This window comes from Cherax quadricarinatus, chromosome 89 (genome assembly GCF_038502225.1).
Source record: "Cherax quadricarinatus isolate ZL_2023a chromosome 89, ASM3850222v1, whole genome shotgun sequence".
In the NCBI taxonomy this organism is placed as follows: domain Eukaryota; kingdom Metazoa; phylum Arthropoda; class Malacostraca; order Decapoda; family Parastacidae; genus Cherax; species Cherax quadricarinatus.
Window position 1 is genome coordinate 351,531 of NC_091380.1, and position 23,139 is coordinate 374,669.

General features: G+C 39.7%; 1 long non-coding RNA gene across 6 annotated transcripts in view; it reads right to left on the reverse strand.

The window, feature by feature from the left end:
• The window catches only part of LOC138855315 (uncharacterized), a 48,013-nt gene that overhangs the window by 20,170 nt on the left and 4,704 nt on the right, over positions 1-23,139 (reverse strand). For 3 of the 6 annotated variants that reach the window (XR_011394548.1, XR_011394549.1, XR_011394546.1), the window contains one exon: positions 617-793. This is a non-coding gene — a long non-coding RNA (uncharacterized lncRNA). Of the gene's footprint in view, positions 1-616; positions 794-5,350; positions 5,481-21,373; positions 21,427-22,559; positions 22,770-23,139 lie in introns of those variants that run through there. The other 3 variants (XR_011394547.1, XR_011394550.1, XR_011394551.1) reach the window with 3 other exon arrangements.

Below are 23,139 nucleotides of genomic sequence, written 5' to 3' on the forward strand. Positions count from 1 at the left end.
GGCTGCGCTACAGCCCTATGGACAAGATCAGGACGAACGTCGTTAGATGAGTTTTTCGCCGTTGGTAGAGCCATTTTTTTTTACGCCAAAGAGTGCCATTAGATGAATTTACCGTTACTTAATGCCGCCGTTAGTTGAGGGTCCACTGTATTACAAAGATAGAAATCTACAATACTACATACTTGGTAACTTTAAAGAGACCTACTTTACAAACCAAAAGGCACAGAAACAGAAGCATCTGCTGTGACCCTGGAAAAAGGAGGCATGATCATGGACATTTCATATGATTTACGAGGCCCTGGCCAGAATTCCTTGTAAAATAAACTATCTAGCCTTAGATAAAACCCTCCATGGTAAGGTGAGCATAAGAGAAGTTTGTGTTATTGCAATGGGCTCAGAGCTGCATCTACAATTTAATGCAATGATGCCAAAAACACAGCATGTTCCAAGAGAACCATCATCTCCCAGACAACTTCATGGACTTTAATACCCAGTTTAATCATTGGTTTCAACAAAATAGTTAAGCAGTAAGGTCCATTATTCTGGAAGTTAGATGCTTCAATGGGACACATTTATATGGCTTAAGGGAGATTATAATATACAAAAACATGCATACCATACAGTTCTTTCCTCTAGTTGACTATTGCTGGGGCAAATGGCTTTCATGTGATCAGGCGAAGACTGCTTCGGCCATTTTGTTGTCTTTTCACCATTGTTGGTTTTCAGGAAGGCTTTGTTTTCCAGTTCACAGGTCAATCAATGATCTATGATGATCTCTGCCCCTACGATGTTCCTGGGAAGAAAAAAAAAAAAGTTAAGAGACTGCACACACAAGAAGTGGTTGGCCACAAGTCTAAACTCCCTTCATACCAGTTATGACCAAAATGGTCTTTGATAAAAAACAAGAACCTCTGGTCCAACTGGTACTACCCCTAGGAAATTCAGGTACAGAACCTCTGAAGAAGCATTTTAGGTTCTATGTAGTGTGGGTGCCATAAGAGTCCTTGTTGAACTCTTCAATGACTGAAGGACAGACGCTTCATCATGCCCCTTAACATAAACGTCTGCTGCTAACCCAGAAAAGAAAGGGATGAGCATGGACTTTTCACTAGATTTACGAGGCTCTGTCCAAAATTCCTTGTAAAATGAACTGTCTAGCTTTGGATAAAATTCCTCCAAGGTAAGGTCAACATAGGAGAACATGCTTCTGTTCCTGCAATGGGTTCAGAGCTACATCTACAATTTAAAGCATTGATGCCAAAAAACAGCATCTTTCACGAGAATCATTATCCCCCAGACAGCTACATACGCTTAAATAACCAGTGTAATCCTTGATTTTAACCAAATTGTTAAGCATCTGCTGCAGCCTGGTCCCTAAGCATCTTTCTGCATTATGGCTGCAAGTGGTCCTGTTTATTGCAATATGTACAGTAATAAGGTTAAAAAGCCCCCAGCCCACAATGGGTGGGGCCCTTGACCCTGGGGAATTGGGCTCTTCCTACCTGTTCCCTGTAGTCCTGGACCTGTGATGGCTGACTTAAAACTTTCCTGGGCATGTACTGGAGAATTAGGCTTATTAAAACTATGGTGGTTATTAGGCTGGAAAATGTGGCTTAACCCTTTCAGGGTCCAGAGGCCAAATTTCAAGTGCACACCAGTGTCCAAGAATTTAAAAAAAATAATTTTGTTATTTTTTCTTATGAAATGGTAGAGAATCTTTTTCTGAAGGTAGTCAAACAAAAAATACGAAATTTGATAGAAAATTGACGATATTATGCTCTCGCGAATTTTGATGTGTCAGCGATATTTACGCATTGGCAATTTAGCCGACTTTGAATCCATTTTAGGCCAATTACTTTATTCCAGTCGACCAAATTTTTAGCTATTTCACTAGTATTACTTCTATTCTATCGATTGAGCACAAGAAATTGCCAACTCAACTGTTTCAACTACAAAATAAAGTGACTAGAAACTGGTAATTTGGCCAATTTAGTGAAAGTTCAAAATATTCCAATTTCAAAATAGGGTCCAGAATAAACAATGCAGGCATTCCTAGAACTAAAATAACATTTCCTCTGTTCATTAATTATGTTTTCAGGCTTTACAAATTAATTCCATTTTGATTTTTTTATTCACATAATGAATTTTTATTCAAACCAAAAAAATAGATTTACTGTCACGCAACATTGTAATACAGTGGACCCCTGGTTAACGATATTTTTTCATTCCAGATGTATGTTCAGGTGCCAGTACTGAGCGAATTTGTTCCCATAAGGAATATTGTGAAGTAGATTAGTCCATTTCAGACCCTCAAACATACACGTAGAAACGCACTTACATAAATACACTTACATAATTGGTCGCATTGGGAGGTGATCGTTATGCGGGGGTCCACTGTAATTGAATAAATAATATCAGCACATTTGTGAACATATATTAGACCCACCAGCATGCGTGTATTAGATGTGTGAGGTCATTTGTTTACTCTTGAACATCGGCAAAAATTTAACATTTCGGCTAATTTGAGCTCAGTTTCAAGCCATTTTCAGTACTAAACCAATCAAAATCATCTCTATTTCTGTAATATATCTTCCATTTTATCAAATGAGACCAAGAAATCGCAAATACAACTATAAAAACATACGAAAAAAACACTGCAAAGTAAACCATACCAGAGCAAAGTTGCTATTTTAAGCGAAAATTACGGTCTCAGTTTTTTTTCTCGCATTATGCACTGTGTGCTACAGGATTTGTTTTATGTGGTGCACACATACCACACAGATGTATTCTCTCATATCTAGGCCCAAATTTACAGCTCACAGCTTATCAGAGTGAGCTGAGTTCATATGAGGCGTAGATCTACGGTTTGGAACCTCAATGTAAAGCCGTAGATCTATGGCACGGACCCTGAAAGGGTTAAACTTCAGAAATTTCTTAATCCTACTTAGTAGGTTCTGGGTGGTAAGTGCTACCAAGTTTTTGGTTAGCTAAAAATCTATCACCCAGCTGTAAAGCTGAGTGATAGCTTTACAGCTATCCTCCTCATGATATACCTTAAGGTTAGGAGGAACATTTCTCAAAAGATCCTCTAGCCAAATTAGGGAAAGTACACCCTCATAATTGTCTACCACACCTTTTGAGCGACACCACCTGTTTAGAAGGGACATCTTCTCCTGACTGTATTCCACTAAAGACTGACCTGCCTGAAACTGTAGTCCACTGAACTTCTGCCAGTACCTTTCTGGCAACATTTGATAAACAAGTAAAGGTACCTCCTTCAGTTTATTATAATCACAAAAGTCCCATTCCTCTAGAGAACTAACTGCTTGTAACCGTTTACTAATGAAGTGAGTTCGTACTAATGTTGCCCATTCCTTGTCTGGCCAATCTTAGGATTTGGCCATCCTTTGGAACAGGAAAAACTTATCTGGGTCTTTCTCTAGGAATCTGTGCACAAATTTTATGGGTTTGTCCAAATGAAATGCCTCTACCCTATTTATTGTGGCTTGCTGAGAAGCAAACTGCCTCTCCTTGTCTCTTTCTTCAGCCCTAAACATTTGTAACTGTTTCTGTTCCTGGAACTTTGCACGTTCAATCCTTAACTGCTCTTTTTCTTCCCCACTTATGACTAATTTCAACCTTATAAGTTCTGCTTCATTATTCATGTTACTAGCAGTGGGATGTAATTCATTACTAGCAGTGGGATGTAATTCATTACTAGCAGTGGGATGTGATTCATTACTAGCAGTGGGATGTGATTCATTACTAGCAGTGGGATGTGATTCATTACTAGCAGTGGGATGTGATTCATTACTAGCAGTGGGATGTGATTCATTACTAGCAGTGGGATGTGATTCATTACTAGCAGTGGGATGTGATTCATTACTAGCAGTGGGATGTGATTCATTACTAGCAGTGGGATGTGATTCATTACTAGCAGTGGGATGTGATTCATTACTAGCAGTGGGATGTGATTCATTACTAGCAGTGGGATGTAATTCATTACTAGCAGTGGGATGTGATTCATTACTAGCAGTGGGATGTGATTCATTACTAGCAGTGGGATGTGATTCATTACTAGCAGTGGGATGTGATTCATTACTAGCAGTGGGATGTGATTCATTACTAGCAGTGGGATGTAATTCATTACTAGCAGTGGGATGTAATTCATTACTAGCAGTGGGATGTAATTCATTACTAGCAGTGGGATGTGATTCATTACTAGCAGTGGGATGTAATTCATTACTAGCAGTGGGATGTAATTCATTACTAGCAGTGGGATGTGATTCATTACTAGCAGTGGGATGTAATTCATTACTAGCAGTGGGATGTAATTCATTACTAGCAGTGGGATGTAATTCATTACTAGCAGTGGGATGTAATTCATTACTAGCAGTGGGATGTAATTCATTACTAGCAGTGGGATGTGATTCATTACTAGCAGTGGGATGTAATTCATTACTAGCAGTGGGATGTAATTCATTACTAGCAGTGGGATGTGATTCATTACTAGCAGTGGGATGTAATTCATTACTAGCAGTGGGATGTGATTCATTACTAGCAGTGGGATGTGATTCATTACTAGCAGTGGGATGTGATTCATTACTAGCAGTGGGATGTGATTCATTACTAGCAGTGGGATGTAATTCATTACTAGCAGTGGGATATGATTCATTACTAGCAGTGGGATGTGATTCATTACTAGCAGTGGGATGTAATTCATTACTAGTAGCAGTTCATTACTAGATTCATTACTAGCAGTGGGATCTTATTCATTACTAGCAGTGGGATGTAATTCATTACTAGCAGTGGGATTATATTCATTACTAGCAGTGGGATGTGCAGTGGGATGTGATTATTACTAGCAGTGGGATGTGATTCATTACTAGCAGTGGGATGTGATTCATTACTAGCAGTGGAATTTGATTCAGGGTCTTCTACAAGATACCTGTCAGTACTAGAGTCTCCGAAGATGACAGACATTTTGGATATCACTAGCACTTGCTATCTACAGCAGAAATTACCAATATAAAACAATAAACCACAGAGCATAGCACATACACTAAATTATTATTATGTTCACAAGGAATAACAAAAAAAGGCACAATACCGTGACTGGAATGATACACAAATAACCCGCACATAGAAGAGAGGAGCTTACGATGACGTTTTGGTCCGAAACATCGTCTAAGCTCCTCTCTTCTATGTGCGGGTTATTTGTGTATTCACAAGGAATTATTATCACGTAACTCCCTAAAAATAAACAGGATTGGACACAAAAACCTTGCAGAAAAATGGGACTATTTACAGAAAATTACTGTTATTAATAACACCGGGCTTTGGGTCGTACATCAGCTTGTGTGTAGCTAGCAGTAACAGCCTGGTTGATGAGACCCTGATCCACCATGAGGCCTGGTCTCTGACAGAGCCGCAGGGGCGTCGACCCCGAAAACCCTCTCCAGGTAAGCTCCACGTAAACCCTAAAAAAAATCATCAATATTGCACACAACACAGGCAGAAAACTTGGTTTATTGCACCTGGAAAGGTAAAGTATTTCCAGAAAATTACTGTTATTAATAACACCCCAAAAAATTAGGAAAATTGCATCCACTGCAGCTATCCATACTATTACCTGGAGAACCTGGAGAAAGAGTTCCAGGAGTCAACACCCCCATGGCCCAGTCTGTGACCAGACCTCATGGTGGGTCAGGGCCTGATCAACCAGGCTGTTACTGCTGGCTGCATGCAATCCAACATACGAACCACAGCCCAGCTGGTCAGGTACCAACTTATATTCCCCATGTTCATCCCTTGTGCAAGTATTAGTGATACATTGTAGTTGGTCTAAGTAGTATATAGCTGTGCCACCCCCTTGTTGATCTGGCCTACAGTTGTGTATGGCTGTGTAACCAGGAATGGCATATACATCTGTAGTATCAGGCTTTAGCCTGGTTTCGGTGAGAGTAATGATGGACATACCGGCATGCAGGGAATTTAGTAATGCTATGAGGCCATTGTAATGCTTGCTTAAAGATCTGACATTGTAGTTAAAGACAGTTATGTTGTTGTTGGCTCTGAGGAGTGCCTTTGATTGTTCTGCAGTGTAGTAATTACAGTTATTGTTTGATTCATTTAAGTCATTCAATAAGAGGTTGGTATCAGGATCAATGCTTGTAATCATAAGATTTAGAGTGAATCTATAGTAAGAATTAAGTATAAGACAAAGTAAATATTCTAAAGCTAAAAAATAGCACCTGAATTATTTTAACAAATATAAAAAATACGAGCTAAGGTAGTTCTTTAAAGCTAAAATAAAGGAGACAATATAAAAGGGACTAAAGTAATTTCTGGTAAACAAATAAAGTGATGATCAAATAATAGAGCTTGGGAATATAATAGTAGGTAGTTCTATAAAGTTAAAATAAGGGAGAAATATAAAAGGGACTAATATAAGTTGTGGTGAACAAATAAAGTGGTAATCAAATAAATGAGCTTGGGAATATAATGGCAAAATAGTGAACTTATTACACTTTAGCACCTGAGAATAGCACCTTTATTATTTTAGCGATTGTGAATATATGAACTAAGGTAGTTATATAAAGCTAAAATAAAGGAGAAAATATATAAGGGACTAAATTAAGTAATGGTAAACAAAGTTCAATGGACAGATAGTCACTATGATATAATATTGATTTGGGAGTAAGATCTGATTTGTAATATATAATAAGTTGAGCAATTTATTGCACAATAAAAAGTAAAAAAAATATGAGGTAGTTGGTACTAGCTAGCAAAAGATAGTTTTGGGACTTGCTCAATAATGTAATTGGAATATACACTAATTGCACACACAATATAAAAGAGACTACAACAAGCAGTGGTAAACAAAATTAAATGGACAGGTAAGAACCATGAATAACATTAATTTGGAGTAAGATTTGACTTGCAACACAGAATTGTGTGTTATGCACGCCATGAAGTTTGAGTGGAGGGTTTATATTTGCATGTATTGTTCTGTGTATGTAGTAGGCACATGAATTAGTATGGATGTTCTTAATGGTGAGCAGATTCACTTTTGAAAACTGGTGGAGTATGCTGGCGGGAGTGGGAATATGTTATCATTCTCACTGCTGCCTATTGCTGGGTTATTAGAGGTCTTAGGTGACTGGATGTTGTTGATCCCCATGCACAAATTCCATATGTAAGGTAAGGGTATATGAGTGAGTGATACAGTGCCAGGAGAGCTGACTGTGGAACGTAGTACCTTATCTTTGATAGTATGCCTACAGTCTTAGAGATTTTCTTGGTGATTTGTTGTACATGTGTCTGGAATTTAAGGCTACTGTCAAGGTGGATACATAGGAATTTTCCCTCTGTGAGTCTTGTGACTGATGATCCATTTAGCATTATGTTTATTTGATCATTTCAGCTTTGTTTCCAAACTGAATGAAATAGGTTTTATCAGTGCTCAGGGTAAGTTTATTAGTCATCATCCAGGCCTCACTAGTGATGTATAGAGCTGTAAAATAACTTTTGGACTTCTGTTACTTATACTTCTTGAAATAAATTCTAGTACAGTGGACCCCCGCATAGCGACCTTAATCCGTGCAAGAGGGCTGGCTGTTATGCGAAATGTTCGGTATGCGAATGAATTTTCCCCATAAGAAATAATGGAAATCAAATTAATCCGTGCAAGACACCCAAAAGTATGAAAAAAAAATTTTTTACCACATGAAATGTTAATTTTAATACACACAAACTGAAAAAGGCATGCACAATTACATGACACTTACTTTTATTGAAGATCTGGTGATGATTGATGGGATGGGAGGAGGGGAAAGAGTGTGTTAGTGTTTAGAAGGGGAATCCCCTTCCATTAAGACTTGAGGTGTCGAGTCCTTTTCTGGGGTTACTTCCCTTCTTCTTTTAATGCCACTAGGACCAGCTTCAGAGTCACTGGACTTCTTTCGCACAACATATCTGTCCATAGTGGCCTGTACCTCTCGTTCCTTTATGACTTCCCTAAAGTGTTTCACAACATTGTCAGTGTAATAGTCACCAGCACGGCTTGCAATAGCTGTGTGAGGGTGATTTTCATCCATAAAGGTTTGCACTTTCAGCCACATTGCACAGATTTCCTTAATCTTTGTAGTAGGCAATTCCTTCAATTTCTCTCTCCCCTCCTTTGAACCAGTTTCCTCAGGTCTGGCCTCTTGCTGTTGAAGTTGATCTATCAGCTCATCAGTGGTTAGTTCTTCATTGTCCTCCTCCACCAACTCTTCCACATCCTCCCCACTAACCTCCAACCCCAAGGACTTCCCCAATGCCACAATTGATTCCTCAACTGGCATACTCCTCTCAGGGTTAACCTCAAACCCTTCAAAATCCCTTTTGTCTACACATTCTGGCCATAGTTTCTTCCAAGCAGAGTTCAAGACCTTCTTAGTCACTCCCTCCCAAGCCTTACCTATAAGGTTTATACAATTGAGGATATTAAAGTGATCTCTCCAAAAGTCTCTTAGAGTCAGTTGAGTTTCTGAGGTCACTACAAAGCACCTTTCGAACAGAGCTTTTGTGTACAGTTTTTTAAAGTTTGCAATAACCTGCTGGTCCATGGGCTGCAGGAGAGGAGTGGTATTAGGAGGCAAAAACTTCACCTTAATGAATTTCATGTCCCCATAAAGTCGCTCTGCCACGTCTGTAGGATGACCAGGGGCATTGTCTAACACCAGGAGGCACTTAAGTTCTAATTTCTTTTCAGTTAGGTAATCTTTCACATTGGGGGCAAATGCATGGTGTAACCAGTCATAGAAAAAGTCCCTAGTGACCCATGCCTTACTGTTTGCCCTCCACAGCACACACAAATTTTCCTTGAGGACATTCTTTTGCCTGAACGGTCTGGGAGTTTCAGAGTGATACACTAATAAAGGCTTCACTTTGCAATCACCAGTAGCATTGGAACACATCAACAAAGTAAGCCTGTCTTTCATAGGCTTATGTCCTGGGAGTGCCTTTTCCTCCTGAGTAATGTAGGTCCTGCTTGGCATTTTCTTCCAAAACAGGCCTGTTTCATCACAATTAAACACTTGTTCAGGTTTCAGTCCTTCACTGTCTATGCACTCCTTGAATTCCTGCACATATTTTTCAGCCGTGTCGTATGAGGCGACTAAAATGCCGGGAGCAATGGGCTAGTAACCCCTTCTCCTGTATACAATTACTAAAAAAGAGAAGAAGAAAAACTTTATAAAACTGGGTTGCTTAAATGTGCGTGGATGTAGTGCGGATGACAAGAAACAGATGATTGCTGATGTTATGAATGAAAAGAAGTTGGATGTCCTGGCCCTAAGCGAAACAAAGCTGAAGGGGGTAGGAGAGTTTCAGTGGGGGGAAATAAATGGGATTAAATCTGGAGTATCTGAGAGAGTTAGAGCAAAGGAAGGGGTAGCAGTAATGTTAAATGATCAGTTATGGAAGGAGAAAAGAGAATATGAATGTGTAAATTCAAGAATTATGTGGATTAAAGTAAAGGTTGGATGCGAGAAGTGGGTCATAATAAGCGTGTATGCACCTGGAGAAGAGAGGAATGCAGAGGAGAGAGAGAGATTTTGGGAGATGTTAAGTGAATGTATAGGAGCCTTTGAACCAAGTGAGAGAGTAATTGTGGTAGGGGACTTGAATGCTAAAGTAGGAGAAACTTTTAGAGAGGGTGTGGTAGGTAAGTTTGGGGTGCCAGGTGTAAATGATAATGGGAGCCCTTTGATTGAACTTTGTATAGAGGGGGGTTTAGTTATAGGTAATACATATTTTAAGAAAAAGAGGATAAATAAGTATACACGATATGATGTAGGGCGAAATGACAGTAGTTTGTTGGATTATGTATTGGTAGATAAAAGACTGTTGAGTAGACTTCAGGATGTACATGTTTATAGAGGGGCCACAGATATATCAGATCACTTTCTAGTTGTAGCTACACTGAGAGTAAAAGGTAGATGGGATACAAGGAGAATAGAAGCATCAGGGAAGAGAGAGGTGAAGGTTTATAAACTAAAAGAGGAGGCAGTTAGGGTAAGATATAAACAGCTATTGGAGGATAGATGTGCTAATGAGAGCATAGGCAATGGGGTCGAAGAGGTATGGGGTAGGTTTAAAAATGTAGTGTTAGAGTGTTCAGCAGAAGTTTGTGGTTACAGGAAAGTGGGTGCAGGAGGGAAGAGGAGCGATTGGTGGAATGATGATGTAAAGAGAGTAGTAAGGGAGAAAAAGTTAGCATATGAGAAGTTTTTACAAAGTAGAAGTGATGCAAGGAGGGAAGAGTATATGGAGAAAAAGAGAGAAGTTAAGAGAGTGGTGAAGCAATGTAAAAAGAGAGCAAATGAGAGAGTGGGTGAGATGTTATCAACAAATTTTGTTGAAAATAAGAAAAAGTTTTGGAGTGAGATTAACAAGTTGAGAAAGCCTAGAGAACAAATGGATTTGTCAGTTAAAAATAGGAGAGGAGAGTTATTAAATGGAGAGTTAGAGGTATTGGGAAGATGGAGGGAATATTTTGAGGAATTGTTAAATGTTGATGAAGATAGGGAAGCTGTGATTTCGTGTATAGGGCAAGGAGGAATAACATCTTGTAGGAGTGAGGAAGAGCCAGTTGTGAGTGTGGGGGAAGTTCGTGAGGCAGTAGGTAAAATGAAAGGGGGTAAGGCAGCCGGGATTGATGGGATAAAGATAGAAATGTTAAAAGCAGGTGGGGATATAGTTTTGGAGTGGTTGGTGCAATTATTTAATAAATGTATGGAAGAGGGTAAGGTACCTAGGGATTGGCAGAGAGCATGCATGGTTCCTTTGTATAAAGGCAAAGGGGATAAAAGAGAGTGCAAAAATTATAGGGGGATAAGTCTGTTGAGTGTACCTGGTAAAGTGTATGGTAGAGTTATAATTGAAAGAATTAAGAGTAAGACGGAGAATAGGATAGCAGATGAACAAGGAGGCTTTAGGAAAGGTAGGGGGTGTGTGGACCAGGTGTTTACAGTGAAACATATAAGTGAACAGTATTTAGATAAGGCTAAAGAGGTCTTTGTGGCATTTATGGATTTGGAAAAGGCGTATGACAGGGTGGATAGGGGGGCAATGTGGCAGATGTTGCAAGTGTATGGTGTAGGAGGTAGGTTACTGAAAGCAGTGAAGAGTTTTTATGAGGATAGTGAGGCTCAAGTTAGAGTATGTAGGAAAGAGGGAAATTTTTTCCCAGTAAAAGTAGGCCTTAGACAGGGATGTGTGATGTCACCGTGGTTGTTTAATATATTTATAGATGGGGTTGTAAGAGAAGTAAATGCGAGGGTCTTGGCAAGAGGCGTGGAGTTAAAAGATAAAGAATCACACACAAAGTGGGAGTTGTCACAGCTGCTCTTTGCTGATGACACTGTGCTCTTGGGAGATTCTGAAGAGAAGTTGCAGAGATTGGTGGATGAATTTGGTAGGGTGTGCAAAAGAAGAAAATTAAAGGTGAATACAGGAAAGAGTAAGGTTATGAGGATAACAAAAAGATTAGGTGATGAAAGATTGAATATCAGATTGGAGGGAGAGAGTATGGAGGAGGTGAACGTATTCAGATATTTGGGAGTGGACGTGTCAGCGGATGGGTCTATGAAAGATGAGGTGACAAAGAACTTTGTCCTTGGAGGCAAAGAGGGGAATGTATGAGAGTATAGTTTTACCAACGCTCTTGTATGGGTGTGAAGCGTGGGTGATGAATGTTGCAGCGAGGAGAAGGCTGGAGGCAGTGGAGATGTCATGTCTGAGGGCAATGTGTGGTGTGAATATAATGCAGAGAATTCGTAGTTTGGAAGTTAGGAGGAGGTGCGGGATTACCAAAACTGTTGTCCAGAGGGCTGAGGAAGGGTTGTTGAGGTGGTTCGGACATGTAGAGAGAATGGAGCGAAACAGAATGACTTCAAGAGTGTATCAGTCTGTAGTGGAAGGAAGGCGGGGTAGGGGTCGGCCTAGGAAGGGTTGGAGGGAGGGGGTAAAGGAGGTTTTGTGTGCGAGGGGCTTGGACTTCCAGCAGGCATGCGTGAGCGTGTTTGATAGGAGTGAATGGAGACAAATGGTTTTTAATACTTGACGTGCTGTTGGAGTGTGAGCAAAGTAACATTTATGAAGGGATTCAGGGAAATCGGCAGGCCGGACTTGAGTCCTGGAGATGGGAAGTACAGTGCCTGCACTCTGAAGGAGGGGTGTTAATGTTGCAGTTTAAAAACTGTAGTGTAAAGCACCCTTCTGGCAAGACAGTTATGGAGTGAATGATGGTGAAAGTTTTTCTTTTTCGGGCCACCCTGCCTTGGTGGGAATCGGCCGGTGTGATAATAAAAAAAAAAAAAAAAAAATTTTCAGCCGCTTTGTGGTCCGAACTGGCAGCCTCACCATGCCTTATCACACTATGTATGCCACTACGCTTCTTAAATCTCTCAAACCAACCTTTGCTGGCCTTAAATTCACTCACATCATCACTAGTTGCAGGCCTTTTTTTAATTAAATCCTCATGCAACTTCCTAGCCTTTTCGCTTATGATCGCTTGAGAAACGCTATCTCCTGCTAGCTGTTTTTCATTTATCCACACCAATAAGAGTCTCTCAACATCTTCCATCACTTGCGATCTCTGTTTCAAAAACACAGTTAAACCTTTGGCAAGAACAGCTTCCTTGATTGCCTTTCTGTTGCCCACAATAGTAGAGATGGTTGATTTGCGTTTCTTGTACAACCTGACCAGGTCGGCGATACGCACTCCACTTTCATACTTATCAATGATCTCTTTCTTCATCTCTATTGGAATTCTAACCCTTATTGCTGTAGGGTTGGGACTAGAAGCTTTCTTGGGGCCCATGGTCACTTATTTTCCAGATAAAGCACCGAAAACACTGTAATAATACGAAATATTCCGATTGTATGCTTGGATGTTACCGCGGAGGCTGGCTGGTAAACAATGCCACCGGCGGAACATATGAGGCTGGCTCAGGCCGCACATTGGACGCGTCTCGGACGAAGGGCGGTGAGCGGGTTTTTGGGCGGTATGCGAGGCAAAATTTTAGCGATCAAAGCGTCCGGTATGCGGATTGTACGTTATGCAATGCGTCCGGTATGCGGGGGTCCACTGTAATCTGTTAGCCTTGTTGCACACACTTAGACACTGCTGTCTTGGCTTCAGATTTCTGCTTACCATGACTCCCAAGTCTTTTTCACATTCTATATGATCAAGTTGTACTTCACCTAGTTTATAGCTTCGAGGGTTGTTTTCATTCCCAAGGACTAGTACTTTACACTTGTCCACATTGAATTTCACCTGCTATTTTTCAGACCAAGACATTAATTTGTCCAAATCCTGAAGTTCATTGGAATCCTCCTCAGAATGAATCATATGGCCTATCTTTGTATCATCAGCAAATTTGCTCATGTCACTTGTAATTCCTTCATCAAGGTCATTAATGTAAATTATGAACAAGCGAGGGCATAAAACTGATCACAGTTGAATGTCACTAGTGACTAATCCCCATTCAGATTTGACCCCATTAATAGAAACTCTCTGCTTTCTGTTGGTAAGCCATGCTTCTATCCATGCTAGAACTTTACCTCCTATACCATGAGCTACCACTTTTCTTAAGAGTCTCTTGTGAGGTACTCTGTCGAAGGCTTAATCATACCACTTTTCAGTTGATGCAATGACATCAACAACACGCAAGCGGCCCCAGCCAGTGGACGGACGTGTCCGAAAGGGCCAATCACCAGGAGCTGAAAAACCAGCCAATCACTGAGTTGGCTGATAACCGAGGGTGCACCGTACATTATTTAGGTACGACTACTGGTCAGAGAGCCTGTCGTAAGTTCGAGGCATCGGTAAATGAGTATGTCGCAAAGTGAGGAGAGGGTGTATATGCATTTTTTACACCTAGCTCTGTTGATATAGTAAATATGTTATCAGGCTTTTATATGCACTGGAAAGTGGAAAACAGCTATGTTTCACTTTTCAGCAATTTTTTTTTATATCAGTACACTGGAAACTAACCTGCTGTTTAAGCAGGGCCCGCCATTATATGGAACTTGGCTGTTTTCATTAAACGTATATTATATAGTTAGAATAACAGTTATTACATTAACATATAAAAGTTTTACAGAATAACAAATGCAAAATATCCAACCAAGGTGTATGTATTGTGAAATGTATAATATCATTCATGGGAATGTGTAATTCTTTATGTTGATTACTGTAGAAAATTGGCAGTTGGTTGGTGTGAACAGTAGTTTCCAGTAAGCACCAAAATTATTAAAAATTGAAGCAGGTGGGCACTCTTATCAACACCATAATGGTTTGACATTAATAATTTAAAAAAAAAGTAAGAGTGCACTGCATATTTGTTTTTTATTATTTTGTATAAAGCTTTCCTAAAATTTTCAGAACACACTGGACATTATTTATTATACAGTGGACCCCCGGTTATCGGCCAATTTGGTTAACGGCCAACTCGGTTATCGGCAGGGTTTTCAGTGCCCGGTTATTGGCCACTTTGGACGCGTCCATCCGCTGGCTAGGGCATCTTGCGCTTCAGTTTGACTTTGTCTCTCAGTGACTGAGGAAGCTTCTGCTCATACATCCAAACATTTCACTTCTTTACCATTGTTTTTAGTGGTTTTTCTTGCAGTGCAACTGTGAAATAAGTAACCCTGGCTCCAAAGAAAGTTCCTAGTAAAGTTCATGTGGTAAACAAAGTGAGAAACACCATGGAATTTAAGCATGAAGTGATAGAAAAGTTTGAGAGTGGTATGAAGGTGGTGGAACTTGCCAAGATGTACAGCAAGAATAAATCAACAACTACATCCATCTTGGCAAAGAAAGAACAAATCAAAGATGCTAATGTTGCAAAAGGAGTAGCTAAACAAAGGACACCAATAATGGAAGAGATGGAAAAGTTATTATTGCGGATGAAGGAAAAAGAATTAGTGGGAGACGGTGTTGTGGAGTCGATCATTTGTGAGAAGGCAAAGCAGTTGCATGAGGATCTTGCAAAGAAAATGCCTGGAACAAGTGTTGCAGTTTGTGAATTTAGAGCCAGCAAAGGATGGTTTGATAGATTTAAGAAGCGTAGTGGCATACACAGTGTTGTAAGGCAAGGTGAGGCAGCAAGTTCTGACAAATGTGCGGCTGAAAAGTATGTTCACGAATTCCAGGACTATGTAAAGGCTGAAGGATTCGAACCTGAACAAGTGTTCAATTGTGATGAAACAGGCCTGTTTTGGAAGAAAATGCCAAACAGGACTTACATTACCCAGGAGGAAAAGGCACTACCAGGACACAAGCCTATGAAAGACAGGCTTACTCTTTTGTTGTGTGGTAATGCTAGTGGGGATTTCAAAGTTAAGCTTTTACTTGTGTATCACTCAGAAAATTCCAGTGTGCTTAAGAAAAACAATGTCATGAAGAATAGATTGTGTGTGATGTGGGAAGCTAATCATAAGGCATGGGTCACAAGGCAAATTTTCAAAGGGTGGGTTAATGATGTGTTTGGCCCAAGTGTGAAAAAATACCTCCTGGAAAAGAAATTACCACTGAAGTGCCTCCTGTTACTGGACAATGCTCCTGCACATCCTCCAGACTTGGAAGACCAAGTGTTTAGGGACTTCAATTTTATAAAAGCGAAGTTCTTGCCTCCTAACACCACTCCTCTCCTCCAGCCCATGGACCAGCAGGTCATTTCTAACTTCAAAAAACTCTCCACAAAAGCAGTGTTTCGAAAGTGCTTTGAAGTGTCCTCGGACACTCAATTGATCCTAAGAGAGTTCTGGAGGAATCACTTCACTATCCTCCATTGCATAAGCCTTATAGGTAAGGCTTGGGAGGGAGTGACTTCCAGGACTTTGAACTCTGCTTGGAGAAAACTGTGGCCAGACTGTGTCCAAGAGAGGGATTTTGAAGGGTTTGAGACTCACTGTGACCCTGACCCTGCCGACCCTGTGGACTCTATTGTCTTTGGGGAAGTCCCTGGGGTTGGAGGCGAGTGACGAGGATGTGTAAGAGTTGGAGGACCACAGGGAAGAGCTTACCATTGAAGAGCTGCAAGAGCTTCAACTAGAACAGCAACAGACTGCAGCTGAGGAACTTGCTTCAGAGGAGGAGGAAGAGGGAGTGAAGGAGGTGCCTTCTTCAGAGATTGAAAAAGGTATGTGCAATGTGGACCAGGGTGCAAGCTTTTGTAGAGAAACACTACCCTGACAAAGCTGAAACAAACCATATCTGCAACATGTTTAGTGACAAAACCTTGTCCCACTTCAAAGAAATCTTAAAGAGACACCAGAAACAGAGCACTCTGGACAGTTATTTTGTGAGAAAGGGGTCCAGTGACTCTCAAGCTGGAACTAGTGGCATTAAAAGACAGAGAAGGGAAGTAACTCTAGAGAAGGCATTGCTACCTAAAGTCTTCATGGAGGGGGATTTCCCTTCCAAACACTAGCTCCTTCCTCTTTCCTCCTCCCTATCTTCCAGAAGCCAGCATTAGCCTTCAATAAAGGTATGTAATACTTACATAAATGTAAAAAAAATTATTTTTTTGTGAATATTTTTGTTTGGAACGAATTAATTCTATTTCCATTAATTCTTATGGGAAATATTAATTCGGTTATCGGCCATTTCGGTTATTGGCTGACCTTCAGGAACGGATTACAGCTGGTAAGCGGGGTCCACTGTATTTGAGAATGTACTTATACAGGTTGGCCATCACTAATCCGGCATCATTGGGACATGTAATGTGCCGGATTAGTGAGTTTGCCGGATTACAGAGTAGTTAGGTTAGAATACACTTAATTAACCTATCAATAGAGACATTTTCTGCTACATCTTCCTCATTTTCATCACTGCTTTCTCCTCCACTGGCTTGCTGCTGTAGATTTACAACCATCTGCACAATTTCTGAGTCAGTATAATGATTTGAGGCAGTACAATGATGAAATTTGAAATTATGCTAGCCAAAATTAGTGCCAGATTACTGATGGAACTGGATAACTGATTGCCGGATTAGTGATGGTCAACCTGTACCACATTTCATTATTTTTTTTTTTTTACAAATAACAGAGACACCATGTGTGCACGATAATGCCCTGCTCATAATTACTGCCAATTTAGGCAGTATAGATGAATCATGATGAATCAGTGGACTCTTACTTTTTTGTGTTATCCTAGGTAATGTACACATGTTAATATTTTTTTCAACAAACTGGCTGTATCCCACCCAGTTAGGGTAATTTAAAAACAAAAAGGAGTTTATCCTTTTAAATTTAGTATTGTATACATTTTAGTTATGACATGCATGACTTACGCAGGAAAAATTCTGTTCCATTGAGATATTAGGAAATAAACAAGAACTAGTAATAAAATAGAACAAAACCCAGAGAGGTGTGTATATACATGTGTAGTGTGACCTACGTGTAAGTAGAAGTAGCAAGATGTACCTGAAATGTTGCATGTTTATGAGACAGAAAAAAGACACCAGCAATCCTACCATCATGTAAAACAATTACAGGTTTCTGTTTCACAGGCACTTGGCAAGACAGTAGTAGCTCCGTGGGTGGTTGCCGTCTACCAACCTACTACCACTGGACAGTAGTACCTCCGTGGGTGGTTGCCGTCTACCAACCGCCTGTGAAACAGAAACCTACTACCACAGGACATACGTTAATACAGTGGAACCTCGGTACTCGAACTTACTTCATTCCAGAAGGCTGTACGAGTGCCGATCTGTTCGAATACCAAATGAATTTTTTCCAACCAATTTTCTTTTCTGTTGGCTGTTATCACTAATCTTAGGCACCATGGTGATTTATTTATACAAATAATAAAAAAATAAAAAAAAACAAAAATGTGAAGAAATACGAAATAGTTCACAGGGAAGTTCTGGCATGTTGTGTTTGTTTGGTTGAGTTGTGAGCAAACCGTCAACCATGGAACAAAGTTTTTACCGAAGAAAGCATCCGAATACCGAATTTTTCGAGTAGGGAGCTGTTTGAGTACCGAGGTTCCACCGTATGTATGATACATTGTGTAACTGAATGTGTATGTACCAGTACCATCAAAAATATATATTACAGGTGGCCTATAACAATGAGCAGGCATGGAGACGCCTATTTATTTCTGGCATTAGGACTGCAAGGTCACAGTTAAATACAGTGGACCCTCGGTTATCGGCCGTATTCCGTTCCAGGTCGGCTGATAACCGAAATGGCTGAAAACTGAATTAATATTTCCCATAAGAATTATTGGAAATATAATTAATCCATTCCAAACAAAAATATTTGCAAAAAAATAATTTTTTTAACAATTATGTAAGTTTTACATACCTTTATTGAAGACTAATGCTGGCTTCTGGAAGATAGGGAGGAGGGAAGAGGGAGTAGTTAGTGTTTGGAAGGGGAATCCCCCTCCATAAAGACTTTAGGTAGCAAAGCCTTCTCTGGGGTTACTTCCCTTCTTAGTCTTTTAATGCTATAATGACCAGCTTGAGAGTCACTGGACCCCTGACTCACAACAAATCTGTCCATAGAGGTCTTTTTCTGGCGTCTCTAAGATTTCCCTGAAGTGCGACAGGGTTTTGTCACTAAACATGTTGCAGATATGGCTTCAGTTTGGTCAGGGTGGTGTTTCTCTACAAAAGCTTGCACCCTAGTCCACATTGCACACACCTCTATAATCTGTCATTTACTGCTACAGTACATTCATTACTAACCTTAAAATATTTGTAGTCTTAATGTAGGGCAAGAGGTGAGTAGTATTTATTTGTAGGAAGTCAGTGTAGGTAGCAGTAGATGTAGGTACAGTACACGTATGTAGCTTCCTCCCCCCAGGGCTACACTACACAGCTATATTACAATACACAGCCATATTATTACACTACACAGCCATATTATTACCATGTTCACTGAGTTAAATCATTTCTAACAACTACCTTTAGATGCCATCATAAACAAAGGGAGAAGTAATGAACAATTCATGCAAAGAATTGTAAAGAAACCCATATGAAGGTCGGTTACTGTACCAGTCGCCAGATTCACAGTTTTCTCTAACGCTTCATCAGAGAAAACATAATGTTTACTCTCCATCCCACTCTCCACTCCATAGCATATAAACATTGCATGTTTATATGCTACATGATATGTAATGTGTTTCCTACATAATTTTGAAGAACATATCATTGATGGATTAATGAAAATGTCTATATTAATGTAAAATAAGACATTTAATGTGCCAAAGAGTGATTATTAAATATACATTGCATATAATAAACATTGCATGTGCCAAAGAGTGATTATTAAATATACATCGCATATAATAAACATTGCATGTTTATATGCTACGTAACATGTTTCTTATATAATTTTGAAGACATAATAGATGGATTAATGAAAATGTCTATATTAACGTATTATTATTATTATAATCAAAAAGAAGCGCTAAGCCACAAGGGCTATACAGCAATATTAATGTAAAATAAGACATTTAATGTACCAGTGATAATTATTAAATATACATCGCATATAAACATTGCATGTTTTCATATACTATGTAAAGTGTTTCTTTGGGCCCATGGTTGCTTATTTTGCAGTTGTACTCAATCAATAACCACAAAAAAACAATGGATTATAGCAAAATGTTTGGATGAATGAGCAGAAGCTTCCTCACTCACCCAGAGACAAAGCCAAACTGACTAGCAAGTGGCCCCAGCCAGTGGATGGTGTTACACTCCAAAGGTTGTAACCACTCAAATAGCTTCCTTCTGGTTAGAGCATAACAACATTGGTCATTATTATTATTATAATCAAAGGGGAAGCGCTAAACCCGGAGGATTATACAGCGCCTGGGGGGGGGGATGTGGAAGGCATTCAGGCTTAATTTGGGGGAGAGGAGCACAGATCCAATTCCCTAAATCAAGAGCCCCTCACCAACATCAAGGAACCTTCCTTGAGGGGACAACATTGGTCAGAGAGGTTGGGGTAATAATAGTAATCCTCCGGAAATCTTATTTTAATGAAGTATATTTATAATACAATATAAAGCCAATACATGTAACAATATTATACGAATTATCGTATATAAGCCAAGAATGACTGTTTGTTCTATATTGTGGAGAAATTTTCTCAAGGAGGGGGGTATCAGCCCCCTTCAGCCCCTTTCAGCCCTGAGGGGCCCAGCCCTCTCAGAAGGTGCAAATATCTTGTTTACTGCTACAGTGAGTAATTGATCCCAGATGCAGTACCAGTATACGACCTGTGGTCAAGCGACCACCGCTCCGTGCGGTCCAGTGCTGCAGAGTGTATTTTAATAAGAGACAGTACATCTCTTACCTTAGCAGGACAATTAAGGTAAATCCTGCTCCCACTTTATTACCATAGTAAAGATAGTGGACATTGTTGTCTATGCTTAAGACAGCAAGAATCAAACATTCTGCTTTGCTTCATCGAGGAAGTGGCAAGGAAGCAAAAGTACTATGTCAGCTTTTCCTTTATGCAAGGGGCAGTAACGGCGTGGGGTGCTGTGGCGTCTTCAGATTACTTTTGACTCTACTGAGAGTGACACTGATGCCAGGATAACCAACAAAGAACGATCTGTGCGTTAGTGTGAACAAAGTGTCTCACAAAACACAAACACTTACAGAGAAGTGTGATCAGCTTCTTTAGTGATAAGACTGTGAACAATAAAGACAAATCTTGTGGAACATAGTGTACCAGTGTGCATATTCCTAGACTATGGAAGACATGGACATCCAAGGACACTTCAGCTTCTATCAAGTCACCGATACCTGTCGAAGGTGTGAAGAACACCATAGCTCACGCTACAAGAGCAAGGTAGGTTACGAATTTCTTGTAGTACGGGGGACTGCGCAGTTCTTGAGTCGCAAGGAGTTTGTAATCAACCTATAGTCGGCAGTTAGGTGCGGACTTTTGAGTCCACACAAGTAAGTTTGTCAGCCATCAGTGAATGAAATATGCTGACATAACACCCCCTAGGGGTAATTTATTGTTTACATAATATGATCTATTCCAGCCCGTTGAGAGATGATCATGACAACAATTCAAGACCTCGTCTGCAGGGGCAGCTGTGTAGACGATTTGCTGTCTTTTATCAGCTAAGTGTTCCCTATATTTAAATTTATAAATAATAAGCTTGGCTGGTAATGCCATTTCTCAACATACAGTGGACCCCCGGTTAACGATATTTCTTCACTCCAGAAGTATGTTCAGGTGCCAGTACTGACCGAATTTGTTCCCATAAGAAATATTGTGAAGTAGATTAGTACATTTCAGACCCCCAAACATACACATACAAACGCACTTACATAAATACACTTACATAATTGGTCACATTCGGAGGTAATCGTTATGCGGGGGTCCACTGTATATTGTCTGAAAAAATATAAATATAAATAAATAAATAAATAAATATATATATATATATATATATATATATATATATATATATATATATATATATATATATATATATATATATATATATATATATATATATATATATATATATATATATATATATATATATATATATATATATATATATATATATATATATATATATATATATATATATATATATATATATATATATATATATATATATATATATATATATATATATATATATATATATATATATATATATATATATATATATATATATATATATATATATATATATATATATATATATATATATATATATAAGGCTTTTATAACACATCATTAGGAAGAGATCCTAGACATAACATATGTATATAGAGATTACTTTAATGTATAAGGTCTTATTTCCCTTTAGGAAGCAGTCAGAATACAACAGAATATGTCCAGGCCGGATAATCAACCTTAGCCAGTTACCAGAGACAAGCAGGAGTGTTCTCGTTGGCTGCTACTTCATTGCTCGTCCCTCAACCTTGAGCATACAGGTCAGGTGGGTCACGTGACGTGACTCGCCAACACTCAGTAGAGTAGTTGAACAAAGGGGGGAGGGGAAGTGGGGTATAACCATCGAACACCACAGCTAACCATACACCAGTACACCGAGCGGCAGGCATGTTACTATACCCTCAATTTAACTTATCATGGCCATGTTACATAAATAATTATAATAATTGTTAATAAGAATAAGCCTTAATAATACAAGGACGTTCATTTCCAATTTAGCTATTAAAGGAAATGACCGCAATGTAATATTAAAGAAAGGTTAACAATAGGGGCATGACAATGGACGCCTCCCAAATGGCCGATAACCGGATTAACGGATGATAACTGGGTGCCGAAAAACCGGCCGATAACTGAACCGGCCAGTAACTGGGGGTCCACTGTAGCATAATAAAGGAAAAATTGCAATAGGCAAGACTCACAGGAGAGAACCAATGTACAGTTGTTCTGTGGAAGTGTTGTGTCCTTTGCTAGTGTGGTCATTTGCTGAACTGGTTAATTGTTATTTTAATGCTACAATGTATATATGAGTGAAATAGACAACTAAATTAAATACTATTTACATTCTTCCACCCCTGTGGGTGGGTTGGTAGCAATCTGGCTTCACACACTGAGGGCCTGGGGTAGATTCCTGGTACAGCTGGAAACATTAGGACGTGTTTCCTTAAGACACCTGCTGTCCAATTTGATCTAGCAGTAAAATAGGTACCTGGGTGTTAGTGGACTGTTGTGGATCACATCCTGGGTATTAATGGACTGATGGGTGGCCCGGTGGCTAAAGCTTCCGCTTCACACACGGAGGGCCCGGGTTTGATTCCCGGCGGGTGGAAACATTTGAACACGTTTCCTTACACCTGTTGTCCTGTTCACCTAGCAGCAAATAGGTACCTGGGTGTTAGTCGAGTGGTGTGGGTCGCATCCTGGGGGACAAGATTGAGGACCCCAATGGAAATAAATTAGACAGTCCTCGATGACGCACTGACTTCCTTGGGTTATCCTGGGTAGCTAAACCTTCGGGGTTAAAAATCTGAACGAAATCTTAGCTTATCATCTTGGGTATTAGTGGACTGGTGTGGGTCACACCCTGGGTGTTGGTGAATGGTGTTGGTTGCATGCTGGGTGTTAGTGGACTGGTGTGGGTCA